Source organism: Wyeomyia smithii, chromosome 3, assembly GCF_029784165.1.
Source record: "Wyeomyia smithii strain HCP4-BCI-WySm-NY-G18 chromosome 3, ASM2978416v1, whole genome shotgun sequence".
NCBI lineage: Eukaryota > Metazoa > Arthropoda > Insecta > Diptera > Culicidae > Wyeomyia > Wyeomyia smithii.
In genome coordinates, this window is record NC_073696.1 from 197,544,917 (window position 1) to 197,564,245 (window position 19,329).

General features: G+C 36.4%; 1 protein-coding gene across 5 annotated transcripts in view; it reads left to right on the forward strand.

Moving 5' to 3' along the window:
- Nucleotides 1-1,615: 1,615 nt before the first annotated feature.
- The window catches only part of LOC129732077 (uncharacterized), a 332,272-nt gene continuing 314,558 nt past the window's right edge, over nt 1,616-19,329 (forward strand). For 2 of the 5 annotated variants that reach the window (XM_055692570.1, XM_055692573.1), the window contains exons 1-2: nt 1,617-1,778; nt 11,411-12,238. The gene's annotated coding sequence lies outside the window, so the exon portion shown is untranslated. Of the gene's footprint in view, nt 1,779-11,410; nt 12,239-19,329 lie in introns of all 5 variants that reach the window. The other 3 variants (XM_055692572.1, XM_055692574.1, XM_055692571.1) reach the window with 2 other exon arrangements.

The window sequence follows — 19,329 nt, forward strand, 5'->3', positions numbered from 1 at the left end:
TGAAAGGAAAATATATGATGAGAGAAAAGTTGGAAAATGTTTGGGCGAGAGAATAAAAGCCGACAACATAACGATGAAGAAGAAAAAAAAGCGCGCGGCCTGATAGCAAAACAAGCACGACCCGCGCGAGAGAATTTAAATTGTTTTTGTGTAGTTAAATCTGCCTTGTTGAGGTGATCGCGATGTGATCGTGACTTCAGGATCGAGTAAGATAAAAGTGCACAGTACAAGTTGATTCCTATTCCCGTTTGTGTTTTCCAATATTTTGAGGTTATTTCCAATAATGAGTAGTGTGTAGGTGTGTAGCTAGTGTATTTTCAAATGAAATTGTTTGAGTTTTATGATTTAAGTTGACCTGGACTTGGTAAATACCATAAAAATCTCAAGAAAGAAGAGCTTGGGTCATTATACCGCCAATCATTGGTATGGTTTCTTGAAAACCAGTCATCAGAAAATAACTATAATAGTGATGATAGGGAGATTTCTCTAAAACCAATTTTTGGACCCCATCCTCCATATGTAACGAAACGTAACGCCGAAATTAACTAATAACAACTGCTCGATTTGAACAAAATTCATTGCAACTTTTGACAATTTGAGAATCACGAAGTTTGTGTATATACTCATAGAAATAATAATTGTTATTTGGTAGGTACTAAAAAAAAGATTACAAATTCAAACATAAGGTTGTGTATTCAACCATTTTTACTCAAAGATCATTTCATCTATCTAATCGAAGTTATCAAATTGTAAATAGGATACCTTTGCAACAAGGCAATAACAAAATAGTGTCATGATGCCTGGTAGAGATGGTCGGCTCTGATGTTTTTCAAACCCGTACCTGACTCGAACCCAAAACTTTTTTTTTCGTTCAAACCCGAACCCGACCCGAACCCGAAAATTTTATTTCTTTGAAACTTGAACCCAACCCGAACCCGAAATTGTGAAACCCGAACCCGAGATTTCATAGATTTTATAGTCGGGTTTCGGGTTTTCACACCCAAACCCGACCTGAACCCGACATTTTCAAACCCGAACCCGAAAATATTTTTTCACAAAACCCGAACCCGACCCGTACCCGACTCTTTCAAAAATTTCCAAACCCGAACCCGACCCGAACTCGTCGGGTACGGGTCGGGTTCGAGTTTCGGTTTTGAAACCCGAAACCCGACTATCTCTAATGCCTGGGTGCCTAGAGATATCACTCGAGCACTCATCCCCACGCGCTCACTTTCAACTATTTCCTTCCTTCAATTACATTACGCTCTGGACACGCTTAGACCGTCTTCAAAGTTATATCGATCACCGAAGCCCTACCAGTATGATCAACTAATTTTCTACATGCACATCTCCTATAACTTTTCCTCTACAGCATATGTTTATGCTGCCTCCGCTGTAGATCGATCGTAGTGTGGCGTCAAAAACGCCAAACAGAAACAAAGGACGGAGCAAATGAAAACACGAAGAACAACAGCAGCAGCATAGCCGCCGAAAAGCGCCAGAGTCAGCAAAAGTCAGTACGCAATCAGCTGCATACTGTTGCGGAGGTGCGGTCCGCGTGTAAAGTTCTTTTTGTTTTGTCTCTAACCGAGACGCGATCGAACCAAACGTTATAAGGTCCCAACGAGTGCGCTTCGCTTAGGGTCCACAAGTTATCGTTAGTTGGCAAAGGGCGGACGCGTGTTTTTTTCAGCTCCTCGATTGTAACGAACTTCGTTTTCCGTTAAAGGTTGTCTTTGGTGCAGTTTGTCGTATGCTCCGGGTGTAATGTGTTAGTGGTGAGCATAAAATTCCTGGGGTCCCCGGAGAAGATTTACACATACCGGATGTACGGAAGCCTTGTGAAGTTGTTCTGTGAAGTTGATGATGGGAGGAAGTGAATTGGAAATTTGATCGATTGCCGTGACGGAAGATAGGGTTGTAGTGTATAATAGTGCTGAATTGCTTGTGCAGGGTGATTTTTTAGGTCATAAATCAGGGAATCTAGTGGGCGCTCGAATTCAGCATTAGACCGTTGCTCGCCGGTGCCTAACAGCAGTGACAGACAGTGATTCCGATGGATTGCGCGCCGGATTGTGAGGATTGTTTGTTGTTTGGTGGCAAACAGCAACAAATCCGAGGGAATGCCAATGTACTATCGGGGGTGGCGTTGGATTTGGAACCAAGGAAAGGGCAGCATAACGTAGAATTACAATGCCGTCATACAGTGACCGCGTCGGTGCGCATGATCTAACCAAATTGACGTGACAAGTGCTGTTTATGCCCGCTAGGTTTGTTTATAAACGTGAAACAAGTTCCCGTTGCCTTGGAGATTGACGATAGCGATTATGCATGAGTGACTGATGTGCCGGTTTGCCGAGGTTTATGGGAAATTTACGATTTATCAATTAGTTGAAGTTTAGTTTGTACATTGTTTTAGATTAATTGATACATCTATGCTAATGTTTGTTATGTCCTAAATTAATTCAGCAAGCTCAGCTCAGTAGATTCAGAAGGATAATTACAATTGTTTTATTATTCACTTTGAGATTTTATGCTAAATAACAGATCGTTCAGATTTATTAAATTTTTAATTTGGATCAGTTTCAGTTTTGAAAGAAGCAGTAACTGCTACGAGCGTAAAAATTCCCTCTTTCAAAAGAACATCCTTTTTTAATAACGCCACAAAATTTATTTTTATTAATACCTACAATTGTGAAAAGAGCGGCAGCAAACATCTCTATTTTGTTCCCTGTAAAATTTAATACAAAACCGTGGTAACACTCAAACTTTCTAGAAAAATAGTATTGAGATGATCACGATCAAAAAATCCCGAAGATCAAATATTAATCAATACTGCTTTAATTCATCTTTTGCAAGCATAACGTGTTACGTAAATCGTAGATGATTCAAGTGATTGTTATGAGTTAACGATTTCGAAGTAAATAATCAAATTATCTGTATTTGTTGTGGATATAATTTATTTCAATTGTGACAGATCTTTCCATCTTCGAAAAATTTTTTTTATAGTCTTCTGCCGAGTAATGTGCATTCTTTGTGCATTTCTAAATACTATGTATCAAAAAATTCACGTAAATTTACAGTTTATGTCGCAGCAACGTAACCTCAAATGACACTTCTTAATATAAATTCGTCTATTAACCCTATTTCTGCAAATGTTTTACATAAAATAAACTTAGCATATATTAAACATCGCCTTTACTACAGACATGACAAATAGTTATTGAAATGCGAGGAAACTAAAGTGAATTAGTCAATAGGATTAATTATTTTTTAGGACGGATTCCGAAAATATTTTTCACATTTCTCTAATTTAAGCCCTTTGGAAACAAGGAATAGGTAATTTGTTAAGAAAAATTAGGAAAAAAGCGAGTTAAGAATTTACCTAATTTTAATGATTCGATTCTAAATTTACTTTATTTTCGTTTCTTAAAACTATGTTTAGCTTGCACTTTCTTTTATATGGACTTTTCTGTAGACTTGATTTCCATTTAATGAGACATTTGTAATATAATCGAACGAATTTATGAATTTAGTTTTTTTTCAAAATTCCTGTGTCAAAAACAGTGAACATTTAGTGTGAAGTGAAATAGTTAGTCAAAAATATAGTAAGAATATCAATTGTTGTTTAAATCGAAGAAATTAGTTTCGGAATAATTTCAAAAAATTGAACACCTGAAATGATACCATTATAAAAGAAAAAAAAGGAAAAAAAAAATTACGAACTAATTTCATTTTTGTCATATGACTTACATTTTAAGTTTAGTAAAGCGGGCAATCTCCCAGATGGTCTCGAGGTACGATGCTGGCCTAACAAGCCAGTCTTCGTATGTTCGAGTCTCGACTAGGGAGCGACTTAGTGTCAGTAGGATCGTAGCGCTAGCCCCGCAATTGTCCTGTACACTTAACAGTCGGCTGCGAAGTCTGTGTAAATGTAATAAAACAGAAGGTCAAGTTCCGAATCGGAATGTAGCACCAAGGCTTTGCTTTTTTTTTTAAAGCGGGCAATGTATGTAGTTTGCGAGAATGCGAAAATGAACGGGAAAAGAAGGTGTGACTTTAGGGTTAGAAAAATATTCCTCGTCCAGACTGGACTCGAACCCGCAATCTACGTTGTCTCCGGCAAGGTGTTATAGCCAATTAAACTACAGGGAAAGGTATAACTCACCCTAAACCAAAGTCGAATCACCCTCTATTATTGTGTTCACGTATCTCAGCACCTCACGATGAACTGCACACACTGTCCTGTGGGAGTTTATTTCTGTAACTGAGAGAGTGGTCTCTTCACGCACACTGTGTCCACACACACTGTAATGGAAACTTATTTCTTATAATGAATGCTTGTATCAATTATTTAAACTTTTTGTTTATAGATTATATTCTTTCAGTCATTTTGTTACGACCTTAATTTACGGTGACATACAAATATAACTGTACCATCTTAAATCTATTGCTAACACTGAAAAACAGTTATAATATAGTAATTCGGGCGTTTCATTTTATTTCTGAGAACACTTTGTGGCATCGTTAAATTAGAAACTTCACAAAATTTATTATAAAGACTCATCAACTGAACCAGTCATGGCATGTTCTGTTCTATGAGAATTCAATACAATTTTTTTCGCGTTCTTAACGAGCGTGCAGGAGCATAAAAGTTAAGAGTTTCTAGCAAATTGCTCAAACATATGTATCGTCAAGTTAAATCGTTAACATGGGTGACCAAAGCATTTTTTTTTCTCTTCAAGTAAATGATTTTCTCGATTTTTATACTTATTTAAACTCTCATACAAAAAAATGACTGCAACTTAATTTAATTACGTCTTAGATGATTACTACAAAACTCATTCTAATTTCCTTCTCCTTATCGTTTCTTTTTCTCGTTTCTCCCCACACTTATTTTTCAGTTTTTCTTCACTGTCGTTTTCCCCTTTTATATTTGCACTTTTTCTTTTCTCTTTCTCTTATCTATTTCCGCTTTCCTTTTTCTCGCTTCTTTTTAGTCTTCCGGCTTCTCCCTATATTCTTTTTCGCTCTTATTTCTTTTTTTTCTTCTTGTTTTTTTTTCTATCCTCTCTTCTTACTTTTTTCCTTCTTGCTCTTTTTTCTTTCCTATTTGCTTTTTTGTGATTTTTTTCTTTCCTCTTTACTAATCCTTTTATCACAGACAAACAGACGTGCCACTCGATGACAATTTCATCGACCAAAAAAATAACGATTATTTTGAATTTTGCTTAGTGGGCAATAATGCCGCTAGGGTCGCTTTATGTAAGCGTGTACATTCGTTATCAAAGACAAAAACCGTTGGTAATGCTACTGGTGTTGATTTAAGCAAGCGTGCACACCCATTAGCAAAGACAAAAACCTTTTTATGAAAATAGATTAGTAGAAAATAAGCTCACATGGTGGCGCATGAGTGTAACGTTTCGAATAAGGACGAAGATTTTTCAGGGTTTTTCTTCGAAGAGGCACGCCTGTTTGTCTGAGCTTTCATTCTGCTTCTTTTCTTTTGCTTTTTGTTTTTTTCTTTTCCCCTTTACTCTTTCTTCTTTCCTTTATCCTATGTCCTATTTCCTATTTCCTCTTGCCTTTTTCTGCTCGCCTCTTTCTTCATTCGTCTTTCCTCTTTCCATTTTTCTCTTTCCTCTTTCATCTTCACTCTTTTCTATTTCCTCTTTCCTCTTTCTTCTTTCCAGGTTCCTTTTTCCTCTTTCCACTTTATTTTTCTTTTTTTTTCTCTTTCCTCATTCCTCCTTCTTTTTTTCTTTTCTTCCTTTTCTTCTCTCATTTTCTTTCCTCTTTCTTCTTTGCTCTGACCTCTGTCCTCTGCCCTCTTTCTTTTTTTCTGTTTCCTTTTCCTCTTCTTCTTTCCTCTTCTTTTTGTCTGTTTTCTTTTGCCTTTCGCCTCTTTTTTCTTGCCTCTTTCATTTATCTTCTTCCTCGTTTCCTCTTTCCTATTTCCCATTTCCTTCTTCCTCTTTTCTTTCTCCGCTTTGTTTTTTTGTTTCATTTTTCCTGAATTATCTTTCCTCTCTTTTTCCTTTTTCGACTTTTTCTTTCCCTTTTCATCTTTATTTCTTTTCTATTCCTCTTTTTTGCGCTTCTCCCCCCTTTCTTTTTCTCTCGTTTTTCTACTTTTTGTTTTCTGTTTCTCCTATTCTTTTTTCTTCCTTCTTTCCTCTTTGTTCTTATTTTTTTCTTTCTGTTCTGCTCTTTTCTACCTTTTCTTATTTTCTTTTTCCATTTTTTCTCTAGTTTCTTTCTCATTTCTTCTTTTTTCTTTCCTCTTTGCTTTTTTTTTCTTTCCTTTCCCTTCTTTCCTCTTTCCCCTTTTCTCTATCTTCTTCCCCTCTTTCGCTTTCTTCTTTTCTCTCTTGTCTTTCCTCTTCCTTCAATTTTCTTTTCTTCTGTTTTTTTTTATGTTTTTCTTCCTATTTCATCTTCTCTTCCTCTTTTTCCCGATTCTCCGCACATTCTGTTTTTTCCTTCCATTTGCTTTCTTTTTCCCCTTTTTTATTAAATTGTTTATTTGATACGGCACATTGCAACTCGGCTTTAAGGTGCCAGATACAAAACTATAATTACAGTAGGTTTCCTTTTTTGGCATGCTCCGTTTTTGACACACTCCAATTTTGACAACAAAAGGGCTCCGTTTTCTGCAACAGTTTATAGTACTTAGTATACAATGATTTTTACTACAAACTGAGCTGATTTTGACACCCGTTCTAAATTGAAACTGATTCAACTGAAACTGAAAACATCTTACGCCTGATGGTTTCTAACGAGCTCAACTTCCAACACTATTGATATGCCATAGACACATGCTTAGTTATGTGGGGGCTGTTCTGTCAATGGTTTTGTAACGATGAAATTCCTCCGCGAGGTGTTCTTGTCTTTTTTTTTCTGGTAGTTTACACGCAAAGTATATGTTTTTCATAATGTATTTCAAATAAAGTAAGCGTTATTAAATGCAGTTTCTCTAGAATGATATATCACAAAGCGCGAAATTCAAATTTCAAAAATCAATTTAAAGCTTATCAAAAGACTAATTAGTAGTTACTCATCAAATTAAATAATAAATCGTGCAACTTTTTCAAAAATGGGTGAAATATCTCTTATTGAGGGGTAACTTAAATTTAACGTGTATTTGATTCCAACTGTAAACAACGTACTGTCGTATTTAACAGGTCTGGCAATCTAGAGCCAGCCGTCGTTTACACTCATTTGCTTTCAAATGGAACAGAGAGTTTGACATCGCAGATGCTGTTGTACAAGCGCTGCGAGAGAATAAAAGTGACAACAAATTTGAAATTTGTTATTACTGAACATTATATACGACGGATTTTGTTAAAATCCCATTGAATCATATAAATAATTAATTTCCATAATAATTTTGAAGTCTCACATTGAATATATTGATGACAAAAAAGGTTTCCTTTTTTTGCACGGTTCCAGTTTTGGCAACTGAAATTTAAAATTTTGTTGATAAAAACGGAAACTTATTGTGTTATTGTTTATTAAATCGGGTTATAATTTTTTTCCGAGGTGGAGAAACAGCCTCTGTTCTCACCAGCTTAGAAAATGGTATATCCCATTTGCCTTCTTTTTCCCTTGTTCTCTCCTTTTTTTCTTTCCTCTTTGCTCTTTTTTTACTTATTATGTTGTGCTCTCTTATTCCTTTTTCCTTTTTTTCTCTGTTCTCTTTCCTCACTCCTCCTTTCTTTTCCTCTATCTTCTTTCCTTTTTCCTTTTTTCCCTTTTCTGTTTTGCTCTCTTTTTTTTGCAATTCCATAAAAAACGGGCAGCCGTTTTTATGAACCGTTTTTAATGTGGCATTTTGTGCATTTAATTTTTTTTTCTTGAACCACGTCTTATTTTTGAAAAGAGGTTACGTAAATAATAAATATTTCCAGAGCTAGAACATTTTGTTTGATCTAAGCGACGTCTTCAGCAAAGTTGTAAGTAATAATTTCGTCTTTCAGAAAAAATTCAAGAAAAAATTAACAAATCTAAACATATAAAAATGCAGCTCTGTCTGTCTGTCTGATTCATATAGGCTTGGAAACTACCGAACCGATCGGCGTGAAATTTTGTATATAGGGGTTTTAGGGGCCGGGAAAGGTGACTAAGATAGTTCGAGACCCCTCCCCCTTCTGCAAAGGAGGGGTCCCATACAAATGAAACACAAATTCCTGCACATCTCGAAAACTAACCAAGCAAATGGAACCAAATTTGGCATGTGGATGTTTTTAGAAGTAACAAATATGTCCATGTTGGTTCGACACCCTTCCCTCTGGAAGGGCGGGGTCCCATACAAATGAAACACAAATTTCTGCACATCTCGAGAACTAACCAAGTAAATGGAACCAAATTTAGCATGTGGATGTTTTTAGGAGTAGCAAATATGTCCATGTTGATTCGCCACCCTTCCCTATTCTGGAAGGGAGGGGTCCCATACAAATTAAACACAAATTTCTGCACATCTCGAGAACTAACCAAGTAAATAGAACCAAATTTGGTATGTGAATGTTTTTAGAGGTAACATGTATGCCCATAGTGGTTCGACTCCCCTCCCTCTTCTGTGAGGGAGGGGTTCATAACAAATGAAACACAAATTTCTGCTTATCTCGAGAACTAACCAACTAAATGGAACCAAATTTGGCAGGTGATTGTTTTTAGGGGTAACAAATGTAATGGTTTGACACCCCTCTCTCTTCTATAAGGGAGAGGTCCCATACAAATAAAAATCAAATTACGCACAGCTCGAGAACCAATCAAGCAAATTCCGGTTTCTGAAAACCAGCGGAAAATGACCAAATACAACCCAATATGGGTGTTTCCGGGATTGTTATGATGCACTGAAGCCACAAATCAACCTTAGACAACATTTTGAATTGTAAGATGGTGACTTCCGGTTTCTGGAAAACAGCTGAAAATGACCAAATACCACCCAATATGAGTGTTTCTTCAACCAGAATGACGCTCAGAGGCCAAAAATTGTCTCCTAATGCCAATGTGAAATCCAAGATGGCGACTTCCGGTTTCTGAAAATCAGCGGCAAATGACCAAATACCACCCAATATGAGTATTTCTGGGATTGTTATGTTACACTGAAGCCACAAATCGACCTCAAACAACAATTTGAATTGTAAGATGGCGATTTCCGGTGTCTGGCAAACAGCCGAAAATGACAAAATACCACCCAATATGGGTATTTCCGGGATTGTTATGAAGCCACAAATCGACCACAGACAACATTTCGAATTGTAAGATGGCAACTTCCGGTGTCTGGAAAACAGCCGAAAATGATCAAAAACCACTCAATATGAGCGTTTCTTTAATCAGATCGACGCACGGAGGCCAGAAATTGTTCCCAAATGCGATTTTAAAATCCAAGATGGCGACTTCCGGTTCCCGAAAAATAGCGGCAAGTGACCAAATACCCCTCAATATGCTTATTTCCGGAATTGTTATGATGCACTGAAGCCACAAATCGACCTATCAACCTCAGACAACATTTTGAATTGTAAGAAGGCGACTTCCGGTGTCTGGAAAACAGCCCAAAATGATCAAAAACCACTCAATATGAGGCCCGAAATTGTTTTGAAATGTGGAAACATGCCTAAAGTGACCAAATACCACCCAATATGAGTAACTCTGGAACGAGAATGAAGCTGAAAATTGACCTCAGGCACCGTTATGAATTGTAAGATGGCAACTTCCGGTTTCTAAAAAACAGCCAAAAATGGCCAATTTCCATACAAAATGAGCATCTTCGGAACCAGAATGGTACACAGGAGCTAGCATCGTCCACAGACACCATTTTGAATTCGAAGATGGTGACATCCGGTTTCTGGAAAACAGCCGAAAATTACCAAATAACACCAAATATATAAAGATAAAAAAATTACCAAATAACACCAAATATGAGTGTTTCTTAAACCAGAATGACGCTCAGGGGCCAGAAATTGTCTCCAAATGCCATTTTTAAATCCAAGATGGCGACTTACGGTTCCGGATCACCGGATCCAGAATGATGCAAGGAGCTATAAATTGACCTTAGACAACAGTTTGAATTGAAAAATGGCAACTTCTGGAAAACAGCCGAAAATAACCGAATACTACTACATATGGATAAGTCCGTAATCGAAATGATGTATAGAAGCCAAGCATTGACCCTGGACACCATTTTGAATTAGAAGATGACCACTTTCAGTTTCTGGAAAACAACGAAAATAACTGAAATGCACCCAATATATATCCGGAATAGAGGTCATGTACAAAAGCCAAAAGTTGAGAATGTTGCCATTCCGATAAAACCAATTATTTTTAAACGATATAATCCAATCGCGAGGAATCAATAAATTTGAAATGTTTAAAATTATTAAATTAAACACTAAAATAGGCGGGACGAAGTTTGCCGGGTCAGCTAGTATTCATCTAAAAAAGCATATTTTTTATTTCATTTTTCTATGATAACTTCAAAAGGTTAGCTAACCATTGATCATAGAGAAAAGAAAAAAAAATGAATTTTTTTTAAAAAAGATAAAAAAATTGAAGACAGAATGGTTTGTTCCATTGGTATTATGAAATTCCGACGAGTAAAGACCTGAGAAGCTGAGAGTAAAAAGGAGTTTTTTGAGGTTGGTTTCTAATTTTATTGAAAAAGCCGTGCAGCAATTGTAAAAGCTCTCGCGGAGCACGAGTTAGGAACCGCTGATCTGGTTATTGTGCGATGCAAATTCATGGACCCAATTTCAATCAATTTTTTGTTCCTATATTGAGAATTCTCAAAACCAAAGTATGGTTCTTAATTAGTTTCAATAGCTACCACAGTGATGGAATTTTTTTCAGAAGAATTGTGATCTAAAATAATTTCTTGGAAATTGAGCATAACAAAAAGTGTAGAAAAATAAAAATCAGTAAGTTCTCGAAGTAATTTTTCCCATCATAAAGTATATTCGGATCATTTCTGTGATCTGAATTCTGTGATCCAGTAGGCAACTATTCGAAAGATAAAATTTGGTTATAGTATCTAGAATAGAATTCTCGTTATGATCCACAAAATTGAAAAATATCTGATAACTAATTAAGCGATAAAATTATGTAAGCTAGACAAAAATATCGAGACGCGTTTTGCTAATTAACGAAAAAAAGTTAAATTGCTTCATTTTTTCTTACTTGATAGATAACTAAAACAAACGTTCCCGAAACAGGAACCACTAGTGGACCGGTACATTGCCCACTTTTGCCACCCTACAATCCCACTCGGCATCGACATCGACTAAATCAATTGGTGGTATTGGATGCTCGTGACGTCGAATTGGTAACTAAGCAGGGGGCTTCCAATTCATTCCGTTTTATTATCGGGGCACAAAGGGGTTGAGAAATGATAACATTGCTCTTTACAAAGGCTTAGTCTTCCGGTGAGTGCAGTTTGCTTCCAAGGTGTAATACTTTGTCTGACCCAAATGAAACGCAAGGCACACGATTCTGTTAGAAAAATAAATTCAATCTTCCATTACAAACAAACAGTTTGAGCATAAACAAAGCCACAATCGAAAATGCGCTGCGGTGAAGTGAAACATTTGTTGTGCTGTTGCTAAAGGGAAACTGTTCCAGCAACCTTAAAAAAATCGGCGGGAGAAGTTGATTACGACAATCGGTTTGGTTGGTTAGTTCGTTCACAGCGAAGGGGAGTATCTCAGGTGGAAGTGCATCGCTCTATCGCGTGGTCCAAAATTACCGTGTAGAAGAAACGAAACGCCGTGGCTGTCGTCAGGAGTGTGAACGAAAAAAAAAACGGCAAACCGGTGATGCTGTTCTGCGTGATCTTGGCATTTGCCCTCTTGAGTGCGGTCGTCATTTATGCCATTTTCACCGTTGCCTTCTGGTTTTGCTGTGAAGAATGATGGTGATTGCAAGATGCTACGGTTGCCGTACCCGAAATAGTTGCTCAAAAGCGTAGAAACAAGTGATTGAGTGATGCATACGGTCAAATTGATGCGATCAATGGCGAAAGTGAAGTGATATTCGCACAGCAGAGTTGTAAGAGAGCGAGTTTGAAATCGACGCTAACGGTGCATTTGTTTGGTGTGGCTCTTTTCGAAGTCCTTGGAATCGGGGCGGCCGTCATGAGCGATGGTGCAGCTTTGGTGATGCGCTTATTGACAGTAATTCGGAAAGGTGGTTCGTGTGTGGAATAACCAAAAAAAAAACCTACTGAAGCAGTGAAACACAGGTAGGCAACTTGAAAGATCTGTTTAACAACTTGAACTTCACCTTTTTTTTGGTTGTGGTCTATATTTATGAAAGAAAGTTACGTAAAAAAACTCTTACCTTTATTTTGATATAAACGGTGGCACCCTCTCAGATTTCATTGAAGTTTCGTGGGTACATAGACCTTACTCAACAAGTAAACTCGCATACTTTTTTTTCGATGACTCATCTAAACTAACATTTGAAAAGGTCTGATGTTTTCAAAACACTTTTTTTGCATAAATTAATATACATATTTGAATAATGACAAGAGTTTGTGAAAAGTTTTCAAAAGATGGATTTTGGGAAACTTGAATTATAATTTCAAAAAATATTTGAAAAATCGATTCAAGAATTGGTTTTAAACATGAATTGACTAAAAGGGGATTTCCGTCTTTGAAAAAAAATGGCCTAATGATTCCACCAGCCCAAAAACCACGTAAAACTGTTATTTTTTCTTAATGGATAGGCAATTCTCGTGTAGCATGTATAGCGTATTGCTCATCACAAAAAATATTAGAAATATACCAGCTGATTTTATTGAGTGTCGAGGAAAGTGTCTTAGTATTACTTTAAAAAAGGTCCGGGCGAAATAATCAAATCAGGTTATCCCAATTATATCTAAATGATATTTAAAATAAAATGATAATTTAAAATAAAAAATGCTGAATTTCTAGTTAAACACGCAAAAAGTTTTCTCATCAATCTCTTCGGGAGAAAGATGTACCGTGGAATGGGGTGAAATTGATCAGTGGGGTGAAATTGATCACCTAAAAATTCGTGATAAAAAATATTAATCAAAAGATAATGCTCTTACAACACTAGACAATGTAAACGTGTCCTTAAACGCAACTTTTGCATTATTCACATACCTGTCAAAGTTAACCCTTGCATGCCCGGTGCAATTTTTTATATTTTCGAAAAATTCTTCTAACTCAGTCAAAACTCAATCAAATTTGATCAAACAGGTTTCCAAATAACAAAAAAAAGTATTGAATTTACTTAAAGTAATTTTAGTTGAGGATTAATTACGTTAAATTTGAAGAAGTGAGTAAAGTTTAATAAAAGCTCAAAAAATGTAATGTTCAACAATGATCATTCAGTCTCGCTTGTCGCTTCTTCCGAGCAGCACGTACAAAACTCTGTCTCCACAAACAAGGGCTCTGCGCGCTGCCGTTCTTTTGTTTAGTTCTGCTACTTTGGCTTTCTTTTTGATTGTGCGAAGAAATGGAAGGCAATACCACTGCAGCGCAGCTGCGAAAGGCTAACTCTGAAGGTGGACCTTGTGTGATGCGTGTTAACACAGCCGTGATTGACTTTGCATCCTGTGTCCCGCGCCCCCCGATACGTGAAGTCGAAAAAATAATCAAAAGTGAAATGAGAATCAATATCGATGAAGTGGATAGTATACAAATGCATCATGTGCGCAATTGTGTGCTGATAACATTTAAGTTACTCGATACCGCTGAAAAATTTATAACCGAAAATAACATGAAACATCGTATTCGGAATGAGCAGTTAAACTATTTGATTCCGGTGTATAGGGAAGACAATGCTATTGATGTGCGCATCCATGACCTTCCAAGAGCGTTTAGTCCGAGGTCAATAGAACGTGTGATAAGCGAGTATGGAGAAGTTTTGTCTATTAGACACGACACGTGGAAAAACTTCTTTCCGGGAGTTTATAATGGCGTACGTATTGTGCGTATGCGTTTAACGAAACCAATACCGAGTTTTGTCACATTTGCCGGTCGAACCTACTCCGAACAAAGTTTGGTTACCTACAAAAACCAACGCGCAACTTGCCAATGGTGTGGCTTAGAAGCTCATCCGGGAAACCCCTGCAACAAAGCGGTACAACACAGTTCGTCATCCTCGACACCCAACGAAGAAAAAAGAAGTAAACAGTCATCAACGAAATTACCATCAGCGGAAACAACAAAGACAACAACACAAAATCCAAATGCGAAACTGCCAACAACTAAAACAGCAACGGAAAAAACATCGGTCCAAGATACATCAGCACAAACTAAGGACAACTTACCTGATACTGATGCCATCGAGTTTAAAGAAATAAAACGAAGACTCCGAAAGTACAAAACCTCGAATGGAAGCGATAGCGAGATGTCAGCCAGCGAGAACGACATGATTTGCTCTGACCCGGAGGCAGGCAAGAATATTGGTTCACCTCCCCGGAAAAGGACCACGACGCGCAGTAACAACCGAAATGGCCCCACAACAAGAAAACCAAATGCAACAAATAATAATATACAGCAACAGTAGCGTGTTTTATTTTATTTTTTGTATCTGGCACCGTAAACCTAGAGGTATTGTGCCGTGTCAAATAAACGAGTTAATAAAAAAAAAAAAAACAATGATCATTCCATACCATTAAAGAAATACTAATGAATTCGCAGGAAACCACAAAGATTTTAATTTCAGAGCTTGTTTTTGAGCTTTTGCAAAAAACCGAATTAAAATCGGTCTAACGACGATCAAATAAGAGCAAATTTAGCAACAAGCAGCTCGTGAACCAAAATAAACAAATTTTAACGTGAAATATCGTTATTTTCGTTTCCAAACTAGCTGTAAATGATATTTTTCAGTACAGAAATCATCATTTATCTTTAGCATATCGAAGAAAAGCTCATTGCCAAAAGAATGTATGGATTTCACCCCAATTTACCTCATAGTACCGTATAGAATTATCGAGTTTATTTCATGAAGTACACGCAAAGAAAATAACTATTGAGTGCCATAGGAACCCCTTATGATTTTGCGCCACAAGGATTCCTTATAGAAGTCATAAGTTTGTGTTATGAAATGGAGGGGAAATTTTATTCTCGATTACTAACAATTTTCATAAGTCATACTTATAAACTTTATTGGTCGTATGTATGCATGTTATAAGAACAGACATATCGAAATCATAGCTTTTCAATATGAACTCCATGAAGAGATTGATATGAATATCATTAGTTGATTGTTATAAAGCTCATAATTGCTGCCATGAAATTTATAATACCAAGGTATGTTAACATGTTTTTAAAAAATAACTTTTTTACTCTAGATTTTATTTATCCTTTACTCACAAATATCGCAATTATTTAATTTATAGGTTTTGAAATTCGGAAAACTAGTTCGCCTTTGATTCCTCTTGCTGAATGTCATGATGTAATGGTAGAATTTGTAGAGAGGTACTTACAGTTTTTGTTGCTCCAATCTTAAACAACTGACACCAGCTGTGCAAATTTCAGCTTACCTTTATCCAATATCTCAAAACACTTATCTGACGGTGCACTCGCAATAGTAACAAAAACTCTGGTCTGCCATTTTGCAGATTTAATAAGATATGACTATGGAATTTTCAGAATGTTGAAGTTAATGAAAATCATAAGTTACGCGTATGGGATGCATATATCGTTTATATGAAAATTCCAAAATATACTTATGAAATTTATAAGCTTGATATGTAATGCATGAGTGTCTAATGAAATCAAAACTATGCATGTTCATAAGCTGTAGCTTATGAAATTCTTAAGTGTTTTTCTCTCAGTGTAGACGATAGAAATTTTACCAATAGCCATGAAGGTTTACTGGAGCACATACCAGTACTTGTTTGAAAATTATACTATTTTGGGAAAAATGTACATGAAGCTAGTTAATTGGAAATTGTTATAAAAATTGATCAAATTCATCCCGTTCCATGGTATTTGATTTATTGTAGACAATTGTTATTGTTATTGTTATGGTTATTGTTATTGTTAACACTAGTACTCACCACAACGTGAATTCTTTTTTACTATTTAATTCTATCACTTTTTTCCCACACATCACTTTTCACATCACGCAGATACGTATTTCCACTCCGAATCTTCATCTGTGTTTAGTGTTAAGTTTGAGAAAGTAGCGAAAATCTACATATTCTGTATCCAACATACAAATTGAAACAAGTTCGGTATTTAACTAAGTAGAGAAATTGGTTTAGATAAAGAAGAGTCGGTGACCCTTGGCTAAAGATTTCAAGCTCAAAATGATCAGATTTTATAACAACGGAGACATCCAAAAAAGAAAGCCTGTTGTTGTGTGCAATTGCCAACGTAAAGCGAATAAATTTGTGAATACCATTTTAAATTCCCAAAAAAATGGGAAAACTGGATTTCCCATAGGCGCTCAATTTGTTTGTTTGTGAAGTTTCTCTCAAAATGAAAAAAGATCGTCTTCCATACAACGTCGAGTTAACTACAAGTAACTGTGTACTTTCCAAGTATTGTTACATTGTTGGAAGAAAAGCCAATCTTCCAAACGGTTTATGGCTTTTTTCGCCGAAACGCTCTGGAACAGCTCTATGACGTCAAATGGAACCATTATCTCGTCAGTGTTGATACTCACAAAAATGACAGAATTCAATAGTGAAACAGAACTTGAACACAGAATTTGAATTTATTATAAATTGGTTATATTTTGTGGATTAATGATATATTGTTTCATGCTTAATGTATTTTGTAACTAAAATTTCAATAACATATTGGCTTATATTTTCCCATTTCGCTTCTCAAGTACGGATTCAACTAGGGGTGATACGCAGCGGCAAGGTTACAGAGTCGGCTTTGTCTAGTCGATGGTCGTGGGTTCGAATCTGGGTAGGATTAGGCCATTCGATATCAAAAATGACTTAAGCATATGTTTATTTGCAGGCTCCCGCATTACTTACTTTTCCTTAAGGCTATTTTATACAATAAAAAAACCCTCTTATAATTGATCTAACTAAAAGGACGCCCAATGGAGCTTTTTCAAGGACTTTAAGTTACGATCTGGGTTTGTTTGATACGTTTCTTAATTAAAGAGCTACACGCTCGTGAGCTGTAGGCATAATCTTATTTTTTGATTCAAAATGATCAATCGCAAAGGTCGTTAACGCTCTTTCTGTCAACGCGGTATTCTCGGTGCTATTGCCGCGAACAGCACGCTACCGTGTTTGTCGATGTAATTGAATATTATTTATTTACGTTCCTAACTTCTATAGGTGACGATATTTGACTGGAGGAACGAGGCTCGCTACAGTGGAGCATAGCAGTTTCACAGAAAATGTCCCAGTTTAAATATTTTTTTCAATTGTCATTTTTAATTTGGCTGAAACTTTGCATAGACGTTCCTATAAGCAAAAGATTGTACTATTGGTTTATTTTTTGGAACACGATAGTTTTTGAAAAAGCTATTTAAAAATGCTCAAAACGGTTTGTTTGATTGGCGCGAAATCTTTGGAAAAAATGTAGATCATGATTATATCTTTCGAAAAAACGATACTCCAAAAATTTTTTTTGAAAAAATAGTTGAAAGAAAAATATTTATTTATCGAAAAGGCTCATATTTTAAAATCTGATATCTTTTAATATTAACAATGGAGGCTGTCCGATCATGGAGAAATGGATAAAATAATAATAAGCACGCAACTTCTCAATAGCGAGAAGAGTGGATTACAGAGAAGTGAGAGAAGTGTGGATTACAGTGAAGAAGTCCACACAAGAGAAAAACCGTTTGATATTCACGAAACTGAATGATTTTTTCATAATTATAGCATGAGCATGATTGACCATCCGCGGTTGCTACTCCGTTATTGCCAGATCAGCTGTAATTACACAGAGAACCAACAGATGATGCTTGGGACTAACACGCACCTTCAATGTGTAAAAACTGATGACCTTAACCTTTATATCAGGCAATACCAGCGCCGGCCGCATCCGAATGCAGGTCAATGAAGGAGTGCGTATGGGAATTTGTTGACGTGATACTCGCTTTATTGGAAGCCGAGAACACCTCTGCACTTCCACGAGAAATCACTGGGATGTTGGAGAAAAGGCAAGGTATGCAGCAGGGTTCGTTTTGGTAAACGATGCACTGATTCCATATTAACAAATGTCGCACCCGCGAGTTAATTATGACAACTGCGAAAGTCGTTACGCGGTCCTACCTCATTTAGTTTGATGATAAATCACCGCAAAAATAAAGCGCACACGAGAATACCGGCTCTATGGCCAAATTGGGACGAATTAGAATTGCCGGACAACTCCTCGTGAGGTGGCCTTCTTTATATCTAGAACTATTGCACGTTGTTGACCTATCCGTAGATAATATGACCTCATGGAAAATATCAACGCGGAGTCTCTAAGATTTTGGTCACGCGGACATCTGGCTTTTTGCCTAACCGATCGACTACCGACGTCTCTCGTATACTCTTCGACTGTTCTTAAAAGGCGATATGATCCCGCGAAAAACAAACACCTGACCAACATTAGGAAAGTCCTTTCTAAAAAAAAGGTGTCATCAAATGTTTAAAAGGAATTAGATAAAGTAAGAATAAATCGGCGGGACAAAGTTTGCTGAATCAACTAGAATACTGTAAAGTACCTAGTATATTATATACGAAGCAATTTTCCGCACACGATGTACCGCTATGAAAGGTATCAAGCTCCACGGATTGATAGCATAATCCCGTAAACACCATGCGCGCTGTTCACACCGGTAACAAAATATCCTTGTAGTTTCTGTTAATTCGGTTTTATCACAGAGATTGGTAGGTACAAAATTCTATAATTTTTCGTGTAGAAAATATGCTAGTCTGTCGAAAAAGTGATCAATCAAAATCAATATTATCATTTACACTACGGCAACCGACGCAAGGAAACAAGGTAACAACGCGACTATCGAGAAAATATTCCTAACAAATTAAAAAGTTGGCAACAGTCATGCATACAACGCACAAAAATTAGATGAAAAACGTATAAGCACAAGTAACAATACAACAATTCTAATCCATTTAAAATGCCAAAGTAATCATTGTTTCATCCTTTTGAACCTGTGTCATTTTGAAAATTCCACATATTTACTAAAAATTTTGCATAAGGCAAAAATAAATATTCAAAAGCTAGAGAAGTCATAAATTGAACAGAGTGGAAATGCATAGTAAAAAGTAATCAGATAAATTTTAATTAAGAATTACAAAATGTTTCAAGTACAATCCAGTCGATAAATCTGCGCGCGATTATTTCCTAAATTACGTTCGATTATTTTTAA